The sequence below is a fragment of the Mesocricetus auratus genome, unplaced genomic scaffold (assembly GCF_017639785.1).
Source record: "Mesocricetus auratus isolate SY011 unplaced genomic scaffold, BCM_Maur_2.0 Super-Scaffold_100694, whole genome shotgun sequence".
NCBI lineage: Eukaryota > Metazoa > Chordata > Mammalia > Rodentia > Cricetidae > Mesocricetus > Mesocricetus auratus.
In genome coordinates this window covers 5,313,007-5,336,764 of record NW_024429268.1, presented here as the reverse complement: position 1 = coordinate 5,336,764, position 23,758 = coordinate 5,313,007, and positions in this window count along the sequence as shown.

The window sequence follows — 23,758 nt, the reverse complement described above, 5'->3', positions numbered from 1 at the left end:
ATTGGGGTGTGAAAAAAATTACACAGAAGCAGTTTTCAGCGCTGTAAGCCTTGTTTAATGAGATTCCTCCATCAGCGAGTTAATCATCTGGTGGGTTGGCACCTGAATTATTAATTGTCATCTGTTGTATTTATTTCATGGCCTGTGACAGGTACTTACTGATTTCCTCCAATTTTTGATTATCTTTTTCTCAATTTCTTTAAGGGAGTTTTTCATTTCCTCTTTAATGACCTCTATCGTCTTCTAAGGACCATAGTCATCTATCATCTAAGGACCATAAATGTGTTTTTAAGGTCATTTTCTTATGTTTCAGCTTCCTTGGAAAATTCAGGTCTTGCTGTCAGAGGGTAACTGGGGTCTGGTGGTTGTTGATCGTATCTTAACACTGGTGTTTAGGAATCTGGTTTTGGTATGATTACAGGTCTAGGTCCTTATTTCTAAGTTTGTTTTTTTGCTGGATTGGTGTTTTGCTGCTTGGTTTCTGTTTCCTTTTTGGTCTTCTAGTCTTTGTAGCCCAGTTTTCTGATGGCCAGTGTGAGGGAGTCTCTGTCCAAGTTGGACACTGGTCTTCAGGTGGTTGGCTTGGCATTTTGCGTAGCAGGAGGTCTCTGTTCTTCTGACTGGTGTGGCACATTTTTCTGACTGCTGTGGTCTTCACCTGTTCTTTCAGACGGTATGAACTGTACCTTAGCAAGGAAATCTGCTGGAACTGGGGAGAAGGAGAAACAGAATGGTTCTTGGGGAAAGAGAGTCCCAGGAATGTGGACTGGTGTGGAGTGCACCAAGGCAATGGAATTCCATTGAATAACTAAATGTTCTGTTCATCATTTCCTCTATTGCCGTTGGTGATACAGACATTTAAATGCATTTCCATAGCTTCTTGTTTTTTGGGTTTTTTTTGTTTTGTTGTGTTTTTAGATTACTGAGGTTTAATGTTGTTTGTCAGCTAGACAAATTGCAGAATCACACAGAAGACAAGTTTGTGGATACCTTATGAGTGATTATGTATATTTTTCACTCTTGGCAGCCTTCTATGAAGAGTTATCCGCATGATGCTAATTGGTATAGGAACATCCATCCTGGACTTAAGAAAATTATTCAATGGGCTGTACTAAAGATGAAATCTAAAAAATGACAAGTTGAGCACAACATGCATTATTGCCTTCCACCTGAATGCAGATCCAATATGACCAGCCACCTCGTTCTCCTGTTGCTATAACACTAGTAATGTGATGGGTTGCCTTCACATTGTAAGTCAAAATCTTAAATTGCTTTAGTAAGAACATTTTAAATTAAACAATGAAAAATTAGCAGAATATTGTTACCATGACTGTGGAAATTTGTTGTTCTGTTTTCTTTTGCTTTCTGTAGGGCACCAGGGATAATAAACTTCTCAAGAGAAGGCCATTCATTAAGAGGATGCCCCCAAAATAACTGGGAGAGATGCCCATCCTTAAAAAACATGTATAGATTGTCACACAGTAACATAAGATCACCTAAAACACAAATAATATCCTTCAAATATATTAGTTCTGGAAATACTGAGTTCAAAGGCACTAAATTAGTTTAAATGCCCAAAAAGAAAAGGTAGAATCAATAAAATTCACTACTAAACTTTATTCCTTGAATCCAACAGCTCTGGGGCCTTCACTGTAACTGTTGTGACAGGAAATGTGTCTAGTGACACTGAAAGAATGTCACCATGGAAACACTGATGTAATGTGTCATCAGTGTAACCTACACGGGGGTTTAAAGCTTCCATGGGACTGTAGCATTAGCAGGTTCCAGTAAAAGTTTAGAACTTCGACTATCCTGGGCAGGTACTGGGCCCTGTTTTGTTCTGCCATGGTTTGCTTAGTAACCCTCCACATTCTGTCATCGCTGTGTGCATTTCAGTGATGTGAGAAGCTAGAACTGACACTACCCAGCTGTGGCACTTTTCTAGTCAGGCAAAATTAACTGATACTCTGAAAATCCAATATTCTTAGAGCATAGACAACTGATGAATTTCAGAGTGAAGCAGGCAATGGGTGATATGACTGCTTGTTTGTTCGTTTGTTTGTTTTTGTCTGTTTGTAAGATCATTTCTTCTGTCCAGCTTAGAGCTCAGAAGACATCTGAGCCCCATAGGCTCTAGCTTCCTGTCCTGCAGTTGCTTGCACTGTGGAACTTCAATCTCATGTTGCCTATTTGAGATAGTGTGCCCCCAACCTTTTCACAGTCTTTGTGCTCAGAAGTGCATAACAAAACATCAGGAAGTTGCTTTTCAGCAGCTGCTGGATATCCCTTCAACATCTTAATGAATTAGCTCTTTCTTATCTCCACTGAAGTTGCTTTCCCTGTTGACAATGAAAGCAAGACCAACAGAGGATATGCCTACCAGTAGAATTCCATTCCCTATCTGTTGTTTCTGAACTCTGGCTACCACTTCTAGGGAGGCACACTCATAAACTGTGTGTATGGGGGGGGGTGTGTGCAGCTCACTGCTGCTAGTTGTAAGTGCTGATTCCCTATCTGTAGTTTCCACAGCCCAAAATATCTTTAGAGCATGGCATCAGGTTGAGATAGTAGTGAAGTCACAAGGTGAAAACCTTAGAAAGAGAAGTTGTAGGCAGCAGATAATGTACATGAATTTTTGATTCAGCATTGACACATACTAGGAAGGCTCTCACATCACAAGCTAACACACAAAATATCAAGGACACTAAGTCATGAAAGCAAAGGATGCTTTATTTTTTTAATCATAGATACCAACAATGAACCAAGCAAAAACTATTTAAAGCAATTACCACGAGGGTCCTGTAGCAGAAAAATGAACTCATAGATTTCAGGAACACAACTGAATATTGGTTTATTCTTAGTTTTCTTCTCTAGTTGATTTTAGTCTACATAGAGAGCTGAGAACCACCGTCTCCACTATGGGATCTCAATTGTGAGTATAGACTTGTTATAATGTGGTGTTTACAGCCTTGTGTCCCAGATCATGATTCCATAATTTTGGAGTTGGGAGGAAAAAACTGAACCCTTCATAAGGCCCCAAGTCATAATGATGATGACCCAGACATGACACATTGGGTACCACTGCTTTAGATTCAACAGAAAAATAGTTCTTTCCAAAGTGAAGACACGAGTCAACATTCCTGTGTGATGTTGGCAAAGACATGGAGGATGAAGAGAGCTTCGAATCGCACCTGTGTCCAAAGTGCAGGGATGAAGAGGGATAAAGAGCAGTCTATGCTTTCAGTCCTCCACAGCTGTCCTTGTAGACTCTCTTCTCTGAGTAAGAAAGGGATAAGATGCCAAAGAAAACCGTGTCCACCAGCTCCTTTCTCTCTCCTCTGATACTGCAGCAGGCTCTCCCACAATCTACAGAGCCACACATGAGCAAGGAGTTTGAGAAACCTGTGCTGTGTTGAACCATAGAGAGAAAGCCTCTGTCATGCCTCCCCTTCCCAACAGCATCACCCAAGTGAGACAAACAGAGCACAGCATCAGTTGCCCTGAGGGCAACAAGCACTTCGTTATTACTGCTTCCATGATTATTAATTAGCTACACCAGTTTCACTAGGAAGACACAAAGCAATGATGTCATGGTGATCATACTCCCTCCTCTATAACCCTCAATGTCTGGTTGACCCCCAGTATCTCTTACACCTTCTTGTGCTTCATCTCTGTCTGAGAAACACCTCAAACTTTGGTGGTGAATAGGACCCTTCATCTGCTTTCCATTTCTGTGCATACATTTCAGAACGTAACTGTCGTCTCTAGCAGTTAAACTTTGGGGACTGTCCTTTAGGCACAATTCAAAACAATCTTTTGCAGTGGGTTCCAGGTGTGTCTATATACTCAGTAAGCTGATTCAGAGATTGTAAAAGGGGGAAAATGCAAAATGTGATATTATTACTTCCAGAATGGAGATGAACAGGGCCTATTCTAGGATCTAATAGCCACACCTCGTTGCTAGGACTTAATATCTTGGAGAATCACACAGTAGTTGCCCACAGTTCTTAATATTGGGTTGCTACAATCTAGTCTGGTCTTAGTCATATTTGTTCTATCGAATTATTTCCTCACAGTAAAGAAACCCTTACAAGTTGTGGTGCCTGGATGCCCCCTGCTGTCTCAACCTGGCTATGGAGCCTCTTACTTGGGAAGATTACCAATAACATGTTCTGTGCTAACTTCCTCCAGCGAAGCATGGATTACCGGCAGGTGGTGGTTTGCTTTGCATGTAAAGATACCTCTTTGCCTAGGGGTAGAAATCATAGGGCAGGAAAGTTAAAGAAGTGAAACTAAAGAAAAATGAAGAAGTCTTCTCTAGGCCTACACGCCATCTCCTCAGTAAAAGTACAGGGTGGGTCACCATGACAAAAGCATGGACACCGAGAACTAGAATAAATAACTAAGTGACCCTATTTCAAAGGCGCTCCTCTTTGCACATTCTTCCTCCTTCCTAGGGTCTGCAGTGGAGAGCTCCAGGGATTCATCTCTTACATGAGGATAGTCCTGGAGTAGGAGTACACACCAAGTTGTGTCTCTACATGGACTGGATTCAAGCCAGCATCGCTACCAACTAAAATGTCCCATCCCTCTAGTCACTATGCCAGTAAAGTGGATTTGTCCTGATGTCTTCTCTGTTCCCCTCTCTCTAACTTCTTAACATTGGGAAACATATTTCTCATTAGGATAATTTCTTTCTCCCCTTGAGAGTTCTGGAGAACATTCTATATCTCCAAATGCATCACATGAAGTTCAGCAGCGTGTGATGAAACAAAACTCAAAACAAGGAAAAATGGAAAAAAGGTACCTGTTTTCTTTCAAAAAAAATACGTTACAGAAAATTTATGTTACATAGCATTCTTGACAGCCTTTTATTTTTATATGTGATTTTTTTTTCAATGAGCATTATACTGGAGAATTCATTTTCATGAAACAAATATACAGGAAAACATGAAACCATTCTTTTGTGTGTGCTTTGAAAATGCTAACATGGGTATTCACGGGCATGGATGGCAAAACCATTGCCTCCTCTAACGAAGTTGGAAGCCTTTTTGTACCAACAGCAAACACTCTTAAGGATTGTTCATAATCCCACAGGGAAGATGAGGACTCTCTCTATCTCCCTATTTCTTATAATCTGAAGATATTTGCATCCATTAATAATAAAACATCTCAATTTGCTCCACCCTGAGACATATAGATACTTCACACATAGTTCACTATTTCTTACGAAATGGTTATTGTTTCAGTTCACATGCAGAAAGCAATGGTGCATAGGATATTGGCTCACGGAACATTTCCGCACAGCTGATGATAAATCCAGTCACTGCTTGCCTAGTTGCCTTTGTGCTTGCAATGTGCACAGCTTTCCAGCCTTTCCTACAATAACCACTCAAAGATGGTGACGGTGGATAACAAAATTTGTATGCCGAGAAGCAACAAAGCAGCATGATTATGATCTTCAAATCTGTGAGCAGACACACCTGTCTCTACTTCCTTATCGCTAGATGTCATCCTGGACAAGTTCTACAAGTTCTCCGAATACTGCTTTATTACTAACTAAATGAGAATAATAGTAACGGTTTCTCTAGAGGTAGGATCTCATGCAAGCCAAAAGCTGGCCTCTAACTCACAGTATGGTCTCCCTGCTTGGAGATTCTGAATACCAGAATTGCACATGTGAGCCACTGTGTCTGGTTTTAATAGTAAGATTTTTGAGTGAGGATTTCTTATAAAACTAATGTACTGCTTAACCAATTGATGTGTTCTCCCCTGGGGAAGGCTATTTCTCTTACTCTCAGCATTCCTTAGTTTTCTGAAGCTCTTTATGTAGGGTTGAAGCCTCATGGCCTTTCCTTATCCAACTTAGCGTGTCTATTGCTGCTGTCCTTGTTCATGTCATGTTTAGGCATTTATGTTAGGTACCATGAGACTTTACGGCACTGAAATGGAAGGGGAAGCTTCCCTTTTAAATTTGGAGAAAAGTTTCATTAAGATTAAAGATGCATTGCAAGCATATATGAAATTTTCAGAGTTAATGAGAGCATTATTTTTTAAAAACTGATGTAAAAGAATCCATATTAAATACATGAAGTTATATCTGATAGAGACAAGCAATAATATAGTAAGTACATAAATGTTTCTTACTATTATGCCTGAAATTTTCCTACTGTCCAATTCCTTTACAGGCTTGGGTTTTGCCTTAACTTGTAATGACACTTGACTAGAGTCACCTTGCTTTCTTTTTCATATTTTACTCATATAAAGTACACATTTACCACAAAATGTTCATATTATTAGCATGATAAAAAGAAACACTTCGTTATAATGTGACTAGATCATATACATTGCTTTAGTGTGTATCTTCTAATGACAAATGCAATTACCATTTCATGTCAAAAAGCACATTTTATAACAATAGGTCAGAGTATTGATGGCCATCTTTTACCTCATCAGTTTTAACAGTTTGAAACTAGTAACAAGGTTTCTATCTGGCTGATAGATTTATTTGATTTAAAGAAAAAATTCAGATGGATTGTGGGGGGGGGAGAAAAAGACAGAGGGAGTTTGGTTTGATCGTGGGGGAGAAAAAGACAGAGGGAGTTTGGTTTTGCTGTAGACCCAGGAGGGAACAATAGAAGTCACCCTCATTACACCTTTTCATACTTCACTTACTGAAACATCCTCCCTAAAATAGAATGCTCCCAATCGCTGTGCCTGTATGTTATGCCCCTTTAACACTTTAGTCTTCTTTAAGACCACCATAGCACATTCTCTGGTATAAACACATATTGTTACCATTACCTATGTCTGCTTTGTATCTGTGTCCCTCACATGCCTACGGAATCTTGCAATGCACAAACAAATGTCATGAGAACGAGGTCTTACATTCTTTTCTCTACTTAGATCTTCAAATTCCTAGAATCTTCAAATAATTCAGCATATATTTATTTAATTAAGAAGAAGGTTAAGTTCAGGTGGTGCTGGGGAGAAGTTCTGTGGGGCTGAGAACTGAACCCAGAGCCTCAGAAGTGTTGGGCAAGCATTCTAACAGCCAAGCTCCAGTCCCGACCCTATTTATATTAGAAGAAGAATTCTAGGAGGCACAGACTCCACCTGCACCAACTGGAGGAAAAAAACAGCAGCAGGCAGTCAGCAGAGGCCCCTGGAGGCTGCAAAAGCCTTCAACAAAATCCAACACCCCTTCATGTTAAAGGTCTTGGAGAGATCAGGGATACAAGGAACATACCTAAACATAATAAAGGCAATACATAGTAAGCCAACAACCAACATCAAACTAAATATAAAGAAACTCAAAGAGATTTCACTAAAATCAGGAACAAGACGAGGTTGTCCACTCCCTCCCTATCTATTCAATATCATAGTCTAAGTTCTCACTAGGGCAGTAAGACAAAAAAGGAGATCAAGGTGATACAAATTATAAAAGAAGAAGCCAAACTTTGACTATTTGCAGATGATATAGTATACATAAGTGACCACAAAAAAACTCTACCTAGGAACTCCTACAGCTGTTAAACACCATCACTAACTTGACTGGATACAAGATTAACAAAAATAAAAAGCAACAACAACAAATAAACAGTAACCATCCTATATACAAAAGATAAGTAGTCCAAGAAAGAAATCAGAGAAACATCACCCTTTAAAATAGCCATAAATACTATAAAAATTCTTGGGATAACTCTAACCAAACAAGTGAAAGACCTGTATGACAAGAACTTTAAGTCTTTGAATAAAGAAAGTAATTGAAGAAGATAATAGAAAATGAAAAGATCTCCCATGCTCTTGGATAGATAGAATCAACATAGAAAAATGGCAATCCTGACAAAAACAATCTACAGATTCAATGCAATTCCCATCAAAATGCCAACTCAATTCTTCACAGGCCTCAAAAGAACAATACTCAGTTTTCAATGGAAAAACAAAAAAGTCAGGATAGCTAAAGCAGCCTTGTAAAATAAAGGGACTTCTAGAGGCATCACCATCCCTGACTTCAAGCTCTACTATAGAGCTATAGAAATAAAAAAGCTTGGTATTGGCGTAAAAACAGACACTTCGCAGGGCGGTGATGGCACATGCCTTTAATCCCAGCACTCAGGAGGCAGAGGCAGGCGGATCTCTGTGAGTTCGAGGCCGGGATGGACCGATAGTCTCCAAAACAATACAGAGAAACCCTGTCTCGTAAAAAACAAAAACAAAACAAAACAAAAAAAACAGACACTTCAATCAATGGAATCAAATTGAAGACCCTGACATTAATCCAAACTCCTATGAATGCCTGCTTTTTGCCAAAGAATCCAAGATCATACAATGGGGAGAAAAGCATCTTCAACAAACGACTCTAGCACAACTGGATGTTGGCAGGTAGAAGAATGCAAATAGATATATATCTATCACCCTGCACAAAACTCAAGTCCAAGTGGCTCAAAGACTTCAGCACAAATCCAGGTACACAAAACCTGATAGGACAGAAAGCAGGAAGTAGTCTTGAACACATGGTCACAAGAGACCACTTCCTAAATATAGCACCAGACACACAGACCCGGAGAGCAACAATTAATAAATGGGACCTCCTAAAACTGAGAAGCTTCTGTAAGGCAAAGGATGTGGTGTGTAAGACAAAAAACAGACTGCAGAATGGGAAAAGATCTTCACCAACCCAACATATGATAGACAACTGATCTCCAAAATATATAATGAACTCAAGAAACTAAACATCAAAATACCAAATAATCCAATTTAAAAATGTGGTACAGATCTAAACAGAATTCTCAACAAAATAATCTCAAATGGCTGAAAGACATTTAAGGAATTACTCAATATCCTTAGTCATCATGGAAATGCAACTCAAAACTACTCTGAGATACCATCTTATATCTGTCAACATGGCTAAGGTCAAAAACACTGAGGACAGCTTATGTTGAAGAAGATGTATAGTAAGGAGACTGCATCTCCACTATGGGTGGGAGTACAAACTTGTACAGACACTTCGGAAATCAGTATGGCAGTTTCTCAAAAGACTGGGAATCCATCTACCTCAAGACCCAGACTGCCACTCTTGGGCATATACCCAAAGGGTACTCAATCGTACCACAAGGACGCTTGATCAAATATGTTAATATCAGCAATTTGTAATATCCAGAACCTGGAAGCAACCCATGAAGTTTTCAGGAAAATGGATGTAAATAGAAAAAAATCATTCTTAGTGAGGTAACCCAGACCCAGAAAGACAAAGATGGTATTTACTCACTTATAAGTGGATATTAGACATAAAGTAAAGGATAACCAGGCTACAATCCATAGACCCAAAGAAGCTAAGTAACAAAGAGAATCTTAAAAGGGATACATGGATCACCCTAGGAAGGGGAAAGAGATGAGATCTCCTGTATAAACTGGGGGCAGAGGGAAGGTGATTGGGGACGCAAACATGAGGGAACAGGATGGTTGAGTTGAGGGAGGAATGGAGAGGGGGAGCAATGAAAGAGACATCTTGATAGAGTCATTATGGGGCTAGGGAGAAACCTGGTGTTTCAGAAATTCCCAGTAATCCATGAGTATGACTCCTTCATTCAGAAAGTATGAAAAAGTACTATGGTAGAAAGAGACAATATCTTGCACAAAGAACATGTATATGATTATTGTTGTGACAGTGATCCCTCCTGTGTAACAGGCTAACATGAAGAATGGATACATTGTCACTCCTCATACTGTCGAAGGCTCTAACAAGATAGAATCTCGAGAAGGGAGTCTGTTGATAGAGACCGTGCTCCTCTGCAGCCATCAGAAACAGAAACAACCATAAGTGAAAGTATCAGGGATGCCCTACAAAATAATCTCTGAGAGAGATGGCTGCAAGACACAGTTGTGGACTATGGGACAGACAAATGTGGACACATTTAATTGAAGTAGCCAGGCACTTTGGCTATGAAGGACATCATGATTTGTGGAGCTACCATTTGTAGCAAGGATTAATCCCATCACCTTTGAATAAGTGGAGACTGGCCAAACAAGACAATTAGCCACAAGCCAGCATGACCTTCAAAGGTGTTTCTTTGATAATATTTGTTTTTTTCCTATTTTTTTATTTAAATTAGAAACAAGCTTGCTTCACATGTCAATCCCAGCTCCCTCTCCCTCCCCTCCTCCCCCACCCTCTATTCTCCCCACATCCATACCCCATCCCCCCCTCTGCTCCCCAAGGGGGGTGAGGCCTTCCAACGGGGATCTTCAAAGTCTATCATATCATCAAAGGCAGGGATTGGCCCTTCCCCATGTGTCCAGGCAGAGAGAGCATCCCTCCATATGGAATGGGCACCCAAAGTCCATTTGTACACCAGGGATAAAAACTGATCTACTATCTGAGGCCCCATAGATTGCCGAGGCCTCCTCACTGACACCCATGTTCAGGGGGTCTGAGTCAGCCCCAAGCTGGCCTCTCAGTCATCAGTCTGGGGTCCATGAGCTCCCCCCTTGTTCAGGTCAGCTGCCTCTGTGGGTTTCACCAGCTGGGTCTTGACCCCTTTGCTCATCACTCCTCCCTCTCTGCAACTGTGTTCCAGGAGTTCAGTTCAGTGTTTAGCTGTGGATGTCTGCCTCTGCTTCCATCAGTTACTGGATGAAGGCTCTAGGATGGTATATAAAGCAGTCATCAATCTCATTATCAGGGAAGGGCATTTAAGGTAGATTTGATGCCAGTTGATGTCATCCTTGTAGATTTCTGAAAATCTCACTAGTGCCAGATCTCTCCTCAAATCTATAATGGCTCCCTCTATTATGGTAACTCTCATCCTGCTCTCCTCTTTTATTCCCTTGACTCAATCTTCCTGGTCCCCCATGTCCTCTTCTCCCCTCCTCTTTTTCCCCTCACTTTCCCCAGCTCTCTCCCTTCCCCACCCACCATGCTCCCAATCCCCTCAGGAGATCCTGTCCCATTCCCCTTCTCCGGGGTACAATGCATATCTCTCTTAGGGTCCTCCCTGTTTCCCAGACTCTCAGGCAGAGGGATTGTAGGCTGGCAATCCCCTGCTCCACAGAGAGGAAGTCTAGCCTCAAATTCTCAACAATGTCTTCAACATTTAATGTCTTTCTTTCAACTGGTCTACTCTATTAGTAATGTTTTCCATTGTATTTTTGTTTGATTTATTATTTTTCCTTCTAATATTGAATTTTCACTTCCTAACCACTGTCTCTTTGCTGAGGTTCTTGAACAAGTCTCCAATTATCTTCACTTTATTCAATGCTCTACGTTAATCCTCCTTAAGGTTGCTGATTGCCTTTTTTTAATTAGACTTCTAAATTCTTTGCTCAATATTCCATTACCTTAGCAACTTTGAATATTATCATGTACTGAAGAGTGATGGATTTCTGGCATATTCATGCTGACTTGTCTATTTGTATTTCTTGTTCCCATGGTAAATTCCTGCAGCTATTGGTATAGATACCTCTTCTTGTGGTTTACTTATGTCTTCTGAGTAAACAGCTTTCTCTTGGTAGTATAAACCCCAACACTTCTCAGGAAGGAGAAAACTGACCTTTGAAATGAAAGAAAATCAAAATCAACCCGATACAAAATTATAATAAGCCAACTGAAGAACTCAGGGATCTATCCCAACACATTATATCCCAGGAGTCTCAGTGGTTCTGCCAAGGTGTCCGTCATCCAGTGATCTAATAGTGCTGGAAGATTATTGGAAAGATGCCATGGCATCCCAGAAGCCAGAAAATGTGTGATTCAAAATCCTGCGTGTGTCTCTAAGAACAAAGAAAATTAATACACTTGGACTCACCCCTAGTTGAAAATCTACAGTCAATGGCTTTTGAGAAAAAAAGAATCAGTCTTCCCCCAGGAACAAGTCCCCTGATAGATTATCCAATCCCAAGCAGTCAAACCTAAATGTATATACATTTGGGGATCACTGAATGAGCTCATCGGGTTTTATCTGCAAGTTCATTAAAAATTCTTAAAAATTAAGAGATCATAAAAATGAGAAGTGGAGGGGGGAATAAGAGGAGTTGGAGGAGGAGAGGAAGGGAACTTATGATAACACAGTACTCATATATGAAATTCTGAAAATACGGGTAAATTTTAAATAAGTGATAATAGGAAAATGAATCCCTATAGGGAAATGTTGTCCTTCAAGGATATAATCATGGCTTTTTTCATTTCCAGAGAGTTTTTCTGAGACCCTGATCAGTAGCATTTGTATAGGGATGTGCTGTTACAGAATTTCGGAAACCTATTTCCTCTGTGTGAAGGTACTTCCTACAGAATGATGAGTCCACTGTTGTCATTTCCTTTACTTCCACCACAGAATGCCTCATGGAAGCTTCTGTGTAGCCACTAGTGATCTTGAGATTCCTTTTTTTTCTTTTGTTTTTTTGAGACAGGATTTCTCTATGTAGCCCTAACTGTCTTCAGTGGTCTACTGTAGACCAAGCTGGTCTCAAACTCACAAAGATCTGACTGCCTCTGCCTCCTGAGTGATGGGACTAAAGGCGTGTGCCATCACTGCCCAACGAGATTCCTTCTTTAAGGAAACAGTAATGGACAGTTTGCAAGATAACATTCATTTCATTGCTTTCTTGATTTTTAACTCTCTCCTTTCTTAAGGAAGTGGGTATCCTTCCCTCTGAGTTTTAGTGACCATTTTAGAAATTCGTCAGCTCAAAATATTGTGATTGACACCTTAAAGTCTGATTTCATGAATGTAGCTAAGAATTGTCAGTAGTTGAGCTGGAGAGATGACTCAGAGGTTAAGAGCACTGGCTACTCTTCCAGAGGTCCTGAGTTCAAATCCAAGCAACATGGTGCCTTACAAACCATCTGTAATGAGATCTGGTGCCCTCTTCTGGTGGGCAGGCTTACAAGTAGGCAGAACACTGTATATGTAATAAATAAATTAAATAAATAAGTCATCCAAAAAACACTAGAAAAAAAAGGAATTGCCAGTAGTTGCAAGTGAGTCTGAAAATTGAAAATCTTTCATTTCAGGGAACATTTAGAGAGACAACTATAACCAGAGGTTTCTTTGCTTTCTACCTGCTATGCCAAATGTAGCTGGAGGTTTCTTTACATCCTACCCAGTCACAAAGCCACTTATAAAATAATCACTCAGAGGCTTAATAATCTTTTGTTGGTTTTTTTGTTTTTAATTTTTATTAAAATAAATTATGTCTTAGAAACATGCGTGCATGCTTCACTTGTTAGTCCCAGCCCCCTCTCCCACCCCTCCTTCCTGTCCCTCCACCAACACCCCTCCCAGCCCCCCCTCCCAATCCCCACACAGTTCCCCAGGGAGGGTGAGGCCCTCCATGGGGGAATCTCCAGAGTCTTTCATTTCATCCAGGGCAGGACCTAGGCCCTTCCCCATGTGTCCAGGCTGAGAGAGCATCCCTCCATGTGGAATGGGCTCCCAAAGTTCATTCATACGCCAGGGTGAACACTAATCTACTACCCAAGGCCCCAGAGATTTCTGTGGCCTCCTCACTGACACTACATTCATGGAGTCTGGATCAGTCCCATGCTGGCCTCTCAGCCATTAGTCTGGGGTTCAAGAGCTCCCCCTTGTCAGGTCAGGTGTTTCTGTGGGTTTCACCAGCTCGGTCTTGACCCCTTTGCTCATCACTTCTCCATCTCTGTCACTGGGTTCCAGGAGTTCAGTTCAGTGTTTAGCTGTAGGTATCTGTCAGAGACTTAATATTAATTATAATTGTTTGGCCAATGGCTCAGGCTTTTGCTAGCTAGTTCTTACATTTAAATTGACTCATTTCTATCAATCTGTGTATCACCATGTGGCCATGACATCACCTCATTTTCTGCAGGTCTCGCTTCCTCAGCAGCTGCTGGCATCCCTTTATTTTGCCTTCTTTCTCCCTGTGTGACCTCTGCTTGGATTTCCCACCCACCTGTATTCTGCCCTGCCAAAGCAGCTTCATTTAACCAGTAAAAGCAACACATATTTGCAGTGTACAGAGGACATCCCACATCAGGCTGTCTTCTAGACTTTAGAAAGTATAGCCTTTCTTCCCTGCTAAGCACAGTGCTGGGATGGGAAATAGTAGTAACCGAGAGACTCCCAAGCAAGCATCGTGATAATTTTTAAATAAAGGGATCTTGCTTTCTCTGAGTCATGCCTAGTCACATTCATGGACCAAAGAAAAGAGCCGTGGAATGTTAAGAGATGAGACAACACAGAATTCATATATCCGGGTGGGTAGGATGAATGGGCCAGCAACATAGGTGAGATAAGACGTCTGTTTCTGTAAAAATGACTTTTCTGAAGCTTAAATTTATTTCTCTTGCAATGATAGAACAACAACTCCTTATCCATGTCTTTGAAGTCCCGTAGGCATCCTCCTAACTCTCCCGTTGATGTCTACCACATTGACAGGTATAGAAAAAGTGGAATCCTCCATAATCTGTGGATTTTTTGCTGTTGTTTGTACTTCAGAATGTTTGATAAGCTACTGTGATATATTAAAGCATCAAAAACAAGTATTTAAATGTCTCATAATTTTGATCATCAAAATTGTCTCTTATGTTTATTCCATACCCCACTTTTTAATTGGATTATTTGGTGTTTTGGTGACTAGCTTCTTGAGTTCTTTGTAAATTTTGGAGATCAATTCTCTGTCAGATGTGGGGTTGGTGAATATCTTTTCCCATTCTATGGATTGCTGTTTGTCTTGTTGACTGACTGTGTCTTTTGTCTTACAGAAACTTCTCAGTTTCAGGAGATCCCATTTATTAATTGTTGATCCCAGTGTCTGTGCTATTGGCTTTATGGCCAGAAAGTGATCTCCTGAACCAATTCATTCAAGGGTACCTCCCAAATTCTCTTCTAAGAGGTTTAATGTGGATGGATTTATGTTGAGGTCTTTGATACACTTGGACTTAAGTATTATATGTGGTGATAGATATGGATCTGTCTGCAATCTTCTACATGTCAGGAACCAGTTACGCCAGCGCCATTTGTTGAAGATGCTTTCTTTTTTCCATTGTATAATTTTAGCTTCTTTGTTAAAAATAAGGTGTTCATAGGTGTGTTGATTAATATCAGCGTTTTCAATTCAATTCCATTGGTCTACCTGTTTTCATTACTATAGCTCTGTAGTAGATAGAGCTTTAAGTCAGGGATGGTGATGCCTCCAGAAGTTCCTTTATTGTACAGGGTTCTTTTGGAGAGGGAACAGGAATTGATATGTACAATAAGACTGTTTCTAATTTAAATGGAATTCATTAAAAAACAAACAAAAAATTGTCTCTTAAAAATAATTGTAATTGATTTTGTATATTTTCTGCCATCCTGAATTTTAAATGCATTCTTTTTATGGTTATGGTTTGAAATGAAAATTCTAATTGTCTAGGGGGATCTTCCTTTAAAAACATATCAGTGATTTTTTTTGGAGATTTTATAGATGAAATGTTCAACTTTTCTTCCTTTCAACTTCATTTTATACATTTTGCTTTTAGCATAAGATCCTTCCAATCAGGCAGACAGTGGTGGCCCACACCTTTAATCCTAGCACTGGGAAGACAGAAGCAGGTGGATCTCTGTGAGTTCAAAGCCAGACTGGTCTAAAAAGTGAGTTTCAGGACAGCCAGGTACACAGAGAAACACTGTCTTGAAAAACAAACAACAACAACAAAAAAGATCCTTCCTATTTAAAATTAATGCATACATTATGATTGGGTAGCAATTTTCATGTTGTGCACTCCAAAATAATGTATGATAAAATTAAAATATGTGTTTTCTATATAACTTTTTCCAATAAATCATTCATGTTCTTGTTCATCCACAACAGAAGGATAATTAAAGCCAAGTACTATACCACAAATAATCATAAAACAAAAGCCAGAAAAAAATAATGTGCTATAAACAGGGATGAAAATGATCAAAATAAACTGTATGCATGCGTGAAATTCTCAAAGAATAAATACATATCTTAAATGTAAGTTATAAGGAATAAGGGCACGAAAAGGAGGAACTGAGAATAAAAGAGCAATATATTTAAATGCAAATATAAAATATGTACATGGGGTCAGATGAAAATAACAAGAGAAAAATCCCAAGTATAAACACTTTTCAATAGAATAAATACTGAATGTGAGGATGGCAAGAAAAAGTAAGAGAAGTAATAGGACGGTAAAGAAGTAGGAGCTGGCTGGGTCCTCTAGTAGTGTAACGTATCTGAGGGAGAGTGTTACTAGTCAGTCCTGCCTGGAGTCTGTTGTACTTCATCTCTGTTGTCACCATATTGGTGACACTCCACTCACCTTGGGGGATGCTGGCTGTCAGACAGCCAAAGGATGCTGCCAGCGTCAGACCAGCATTCACTCTAGAAGCTTCCTTATCTTGTGGTCCTCAATCCTGGCCTGACCTCGGTGAGCTTTGTACCTCATGGGCTGGAATCATTCTCGGGCTCTTCAGGGGCTTTCTGGTTTTCATTCCAAAAGACACACACATCTAAGTCAAGGAGTGTCTGCTGAGTGTGTTTGGGTATACAGAAGGTAAGCAAAGCACTGACATCCACACTACAGGGGCAGCACAGGGGCACCTGGGTGCCCTGCTGGCTATTCTCGGTGCTTTTAGATTCTTGCCAGCGAGCAGCAAAACATCTCATGGAGCGGAGGAAGCCGAGGAACTGGGTGGTCTACAAGGCTTGGCCTCAGAACTCTCAGTCCTGCCTGATAGAAGGGCATGCAGAGGCAGCGGGCTACCTGTGTTCTAGAATTCCCAGTGACCCCAATAGTACTTAGGTCAAATATTTGCTCTTTGTCACAGTACAAGGCCTCACACTGAAGCACTTTCCAAATCCCCAGTTTCCTACTTAGCTGCTCACCACTAGACACAAGACCCCGTCCTCCTCTATGAATGACTCTCATGGCACTCTTCCATACCAAAAGGACAGCTAAGTCCCCCCAGTCTCACTGACTTATGATACTCCCGTTGGTTTTCAAATCCTCAAGATGGCTCACTCTCAATCAGTAGGCCCCTCCTCAAGTGCCCGGACCCACGGAGACAAGTCAACATGAGCTATCCTGCGGGGAGACAAATGGGGGACAGGAGACACAAGGAATGGGATCAAGACAGCATGGCTGATCAAAGCTCCCTTTATTGAGGATTTCATACAAGCTTATATAGGGGACTGATGTAGGGGGATTGGGCAGAGGAGTGCAGGATATTGTTAAAGGCAGGAAGCATTAAGAGATGGGCTATCTTGGGTTCATAGCTTGACTGCAGGGGGTCACCTGAGAAATGGCTTTAGGCTGAGAAATGGAAACTAACTGAGACCTGGTAAATGGGAACTTACTGAGGCCAGGATTTGTGCTTTGGTCTAAAGACTCAAGGTCCCCAACATCTCCTCCCTTACTTTTTTATCAATGAAGGAGCGGGCATCTGGACTGCAGGTCTGGAGAGTTGACAGAGGGATAGACAGTAGGTGTTAGTGGTTAACATTTTAGTAGGAGTATTCAGATGGCTTTTTTACAATGTCGCCCTTATTTTAGGGTCCTTTACAGGTAATGAATAACAAAGGCCAAAGGCTGGGATATCCTTGAGGGGGCCATGCCTATCTTAGGTCAGGGGGTCTCATGGACCAGTGGTGTTTAACAGCCTCTCCCTGTCATTGGAGATGACATCATATGATGAACACTCCTGTCTTAGGGGGCTATTGAGATGAAACACCCTCTGTCCTCCCCCAGGTTGCCCGTCACTGGCTAACCAGCCCAGCTCACCAAGGAGGAGATGAATCAAAGACGATTTTATAGCCACTTTTGCAAGCAACACGTGGCTAAGGTTCATCGCAATTGTATCCCATATCGGCATCAGTTTGTTAAAGAGAAAAGGCCCCAGTGACAGAATTAGTAAGCCAAGGAGGGGGACAAGCAGTGGGAGGAGGCAGGGCAGGAGTCCCCTCCAGGCACCCCAGATGGGCCGATTGAACAACTCTCTGGGGCGTTTTTTCCAGTTCCTCCTGGTGTCTCTTGATTCGGTCTCGAACAATGCCTGATTTGTTGGCATAAAAGCAGCATTTCTCCTGCAAAGTCAAACAGATGCCTCTCTTGCTTGCCGTGAGTAAATCTAAGCCTCTCCTATTTTGTAGGACAACTTCTGCCAGGGAGTCAACTTGGTCCTGAAGGTCTTGAACTGACCTGTACACGGTCTGTACATCATCAGCAAGCCATCGAGATAGCTTGGAACATGTCTGTATAGCTGCTCCCATGCCTGCAGAGCCAGCGGCTAAGGCCCCCAATACTCCACTAACAGGGGATTGAATTGGATGGCTCTCTATGTCTGGGAATAAGACAGTCTATGCTAGGTATTTGAATGAGCTCACTTCCTGGAATAAACTCTACATCTGGGAGAAGGGTGACTAACACACATAACCCTGTCCAATTTGTAGACAACATGGAATAAGCCATTCCGTTTCCACAAGTAAAAACTTGTCCAGGCCCAGGACAAAGAGCTGTGGAAACATTAATCATTGAGGAGCAGGAAGTGAATGATGCTTGTCCTACAACTATATCAAGGCTATTATTTTTTAGATGTTTATAAAGACATAAGGAATGATTAAATCCTGTGGGTTGTATCTCAAAAGGAATGCTAAGAGAGCAATTATCACCATCAACAGGTACAGAGGAAATTTGCAACAGGGAACCAGCCAGAGGCCAAGAGGTTCCCAAGGCCAAACACAACCAGCAATCCCTTGCCTTGCCAGGTGGAGATTAGTGACATTACTCTCCCTTTTTAGTTTTTAGAAGTTGCATTTTTAAAGAGCTATGAGTATGCTCCACAATTCCTTGAGGATTATAAGGAATACCTGTTGTGATCAATTTTCTATTGAGTACAAAACAGCTGAATGCCTTATTAGAATATCTAATTGTCTGTTCTTTATCACTTTCGGAACTCCCATGTGAGTGAAACATTTTAAACAGTGATTTATCATATGTTTGGTGGCTTTTTCAGTTTGTGCAGTGGCCATCAAGAAACCTGAATACCTATCAACTGCCATGTGCACATGTTTTAACGTGCCAAATTCTGTAATGTGTGTAACATCCATTTGCCATAAATGATTAGGATGTAGGCCTTGAGGGTTCACTCCCAAATTAGTTAAAGATAAATATTGTGGGCACACCTCATTGTTTGACAATTTTGATGAGCAGTCTCTCTAGTTAAACAAAATTGCTTTCTTAGACTTCTGCTATCTTAGACTTCTGCTATTTTGATGATGAAAGTTATGAGACTGCAGAGCTCTCTACCGGAGACAAGGTGACAAATTTTGTTAATCTATCTGTTGACTGGTTCCCTTTAGCCGGTGGGCTGGGAATGTTTGAATGAGCTCTTATGTTACCCACAAAATATGGCAATTGCATTTGAATTTGCTCAAATAATATTTTAACCTGATCATTACTAGTTCCAATGTATTGAACTGTCTCTATTGCTTGAAGAGCTTTAAAAACACAATGATTGTCAGTATACAAATTAACCATTTGTTAGAAGCTGAAAAACCATTGCGACAGCTTGTAACTCAGATATCTGAGCTGAAGCCACAGTTGTTTGCTCCACATATTTCTTACCATCTGTAGCATAAGCTGCTCTTCCATTGGGAGAACCACCAGTAAAAACTAGCACAGTATTTTACAGAACTTTTTTTTACTATTTTGGAGAATATAAAAGGATGTATTAGCTCAAACAGTAACAGCCTATGAGCTGTAAACTGAGTATCAGTTCTCCTTGAAAACTGAGCAAAAGCAGTTTCCCATGAATCACTGTTTTTAAACAACCAATCAACTTGTTGCTTGGAATAAGGAACATGCACCATACTTGATTCTCTGCCAAAATATCTCCTAGATTCCATATGGCATTTCTGCACCATAATGCTACTTCTTTAAAATAAAGGATTTAACAGTTTGGCTGGGAAGATGGCATAAGCTTTCCATGGCTTTGTATTGTTAATATAACATATCTGCTGGCGTTGGATTACACTCTTTAACAGTAGAAGAACTTGTCTACCCTCCTTAGCCAACTGTCTTGGTGAATTGGGATCACCATCTTCTTTTAGAATCTCATTGAAAGGCTTTAAATCACCAATAGATGGGATATAACCATTGAATATCTCCCAACAACTTCTGAGAAATCACTCAAAAGATTGCAAACTATCCTTTTTAATTTCTATTGAGGCTTAACTTCTTTAGGCTATAAGATATAGCCTAATAACTCTTGAAAATTACGTAGGGTTTGTGAGCAGTCTTTCCTAATCCAACCTGTAAAGTTCTCACGGGCTGACAAGACCTCATTTGCATCTTAGCTGATGTGGCCTAATTTGCATCTACACTGACACCTTTGTGGATGTGTCTAACAGGATGGCAGTTCCCTGAGACTTCTCAGAAACTCCCATTTTCTAGATTTTCTTTTTTAATCATAAAAAATTAGGAGGCTCTCTCTGTATCCTCTCCTCAGCTAAACTCTATGGAATCATCCATACAGATTTTCTTGGCTGCTACGTCGTGCTGCAGGTTTCTGCTATTTTTTCACCATCTGGCTGTGAGGCCTCAAATCACCAACCTTTCCTGTTAAGACATTGACTGACTGGCTGGATGCTCCTTTTGGCTATTTACAAAGAAATTTAGGTAGCTTTTTAACTGTATCTGAAGCAATTTAAATATCCTTTTAATCAAATTAAAGGCCATTCGAGCAGTTCCTTTTGTCAACATTCACGCATTCACAATCACATTCCATACATACCGGTGTGGCCGCACCACACACACAGGCCATGCACACATCTCTCATCTCTCCTTTTGCCTAGGTTATGATTGGTTAGTTGAAATGAAACTTCTCTAATTGAAATCTCTTGTGAACACAGCAGCTATAGCCAATCCTTGAATCATGAGCATCCAAAATCTGAACAAATCTACATTTATCCATGTTGTCTTTCTTTCTCTATTAAGGTCTTAAAACAGTTTCTGACTGGCTGTATAAATAGCATTTTCAATACATTTGGCTGGGCATCAGCCATGGCAGCAGCTCTCAAGGCTGTGAGCTTCCTAGGTTTTGGCCTTGTCCTTCCTTATCTCCTGTGAGAGCCATTTTATTAAATCTTTAAAGCCTCTTGGCTTCTGCTGAATTTCACCATTGGGTTTCTGCCTCTCTGTCTTTCTAGTTAAAAATGAGGGAGGTGAAGTCTCTCCATCCTGATATTTAGAAACTCTCTCTTATACTCACCCCAATCTCTCTGCCCTGTATGTTCTTTCTCATCTAACCTCTCCTCAGTTCAGTAGGTGCGGAGGTCTCTATCACACTGCTAACTAGTTCAGGGACAGATACTTTCTGCTGTCCTTTATGTATGCGTGGTTGAACCTTTATTTTCCCAAGCCCTGGTGCAGCTCTGATGCAGCTGCAGCGGTGGCTTCTCCTAGAGGGAGAGATCCTTTTAAAAAACTCTAAAATTTTCTGTAGTTGGTTTTGCTTTATTTCAGCTCTCCTGGCTACTAAAAAATATACACAAGTAAATATATGACCATCTGACCAATAATTCTCTGTCTCATATCTCTAATCATATACATTAAGATCCTTGAATTTAACCTGAGTTCCCGGTGTCTTGAGGGCCTTCCTTAAGGTCCTGGAGAAACATTTCATGTTTTGATACATGCCCGTCCCATAAAGGCTGCTCGACTCGCCTCAGATCTGTCTCACAGGTGGGTAGGCTGTGGCAATCAGGAGCAGAACTTCCTCTCTTCTAATGATGGACACCGAGGAGTTTCCAGAGTGACAGGTTCCCCTCTCCGATGCTAGGGGGACTGCCATCCAAATGTGAGCAACTTTGTCAAGGATCCTGTACCAGGAGTTCACGTTGGGCACCACTCTACCCCAACCCACGGGAACAAGCCAACGTGGGCTACCCTGGGGGGAGACAAATGGGGGACAGGAGACACAAAGAATGGGAGCAAATAGCATGACTGATCAAGCTCCCTTTATTGAGCTTGTACTGAGGTAGGGGATGGGGCAGATGAATGCAGGATATTGTTAAAGGCAGGAAGCATTAAGAGATGGGCTACCTTGGGTATATAGCTTGACTGCAGGGGGTCACCTGAGAAATGGCTTTAGACTGAGAAATGGAAACTTACTGAGACCTGGTAAATGGGAACTTACTGAGGCCAGGACTTGTGCTTTGGCCTAAAGACTCGAGGTCTCCAACACTCAAGATGGTGTCTGGCTATGCATTCTCAGAGATGGGGCATCGATATTTTCATGGAGGCTCTCCCTTATTACCCCGACTCTTCTTATGAATGTGTGCCACGGGGAGAATTCTAACATGCTGTCTTATCTGAAGCCTCAATCTATCCTTAACAAATATGCAATCAATAGAGACTTCTCCATTTGCTTTACTACGGTGAATTAAATCTGAGAATAAATACAATGTGCAAATGACGTTTCACTGGGCATGAAGCTTTTGTGTTATTGATAAACTCAAATGAGAGGTATTGCAGAAAGACAATGATCTAATCCAGTTAGCTGATCACCCAGGACTAACCTAAGCCCTTAAGCCTCTGTCTAAAGCTTCAGAATTTATGTGTGTGTGTGTGTGTGTGTGTGTGTGTGTGTGTGTGTGTGTGTGAGTGATAACACAAAGTACTCTTTACGATCCAAAGTTATTGAATGCAGGACAACTGGTTCAGGAAACAGACTTCATCAGATAAAGTGAAATTGTGCTGGAAGGAGAAAAATAATGGAGGCAATGAGTTGAGATCCAAAAGGGAGCGAGCCTGGAGTTTCGTAAGTAGCTTATAGAGCAGTAAATGGAATTGGAGCTCAAGAAGGAGCTAAGGAGTTTGGAGAAGACCTGGAAATGAAAACAATGATGTTCAAGCTAAAAACATCTGCCTTCTAAACCAAACAGACAACAGCAAGCCTCCACCCTATGCCAGTACGTCAAGTGCTCATTGATGTTCAAGTTTGAGGCACAGAAATGCTAATGTCCTCAGACGGTTTCTTTCACACGGAGTGTCAAGGACCAATCTAAAACTCACTTCAGCCAAAAGCATTTCTTAGATATTGCTGACCTCACTGCAGGCCACCTGTCAGGGCATGAGGAAAAGGGTAGACAGACACTGAAGCTAAAGCCTCACCTCTAAAGCAGTCGTCCTGCAGGACCACCACAGCAAGCAGCACACTAGCTACAACTGTGGAAAATTCCAGACCACAGATAAGTGAAATCCTTCAATTCTGCGATCCACCTGCAAACGCAGAGGTGCATGCACCCAGTCAGAGCGCACGGCAAGATAAGTGTCCGAGGCAAACTGCCCGCCCGGTGGAATGGAAATTCCGTGTCCGTGCTTTGCCAGGGAGGCAAGTGCCAACAGGAAAGTGGACGTGCAAATCGTTCCATGGGGACCTTCCGTTTGAAAGCCACCTGCAGAAAATCTCACACTCTGACAAGCCCCACGCTTTCTTGGAGTCTTGGGGAAGCATGCCAGCTTTTGGTTAATTTCTTGGGTAAAAAAAAAATGAATTCTTGCGAATCCATCTTTTCTGAATACCTCATGCTAAAGCATTTGTGAAAAGTAAAGATGCATGAATTCCAAGATAATCTGTCATACATGGTTCAGTATGATAGATCTTCCTTAGATGGGATATAGGGTGTAGAATGAGAGCACCTGATAGAGGGACTTTGTTGTAACGCTGGCCTGACAGTACCAGACATGGAGCTACAGCATAACCCTTGAACCCCATGGTGT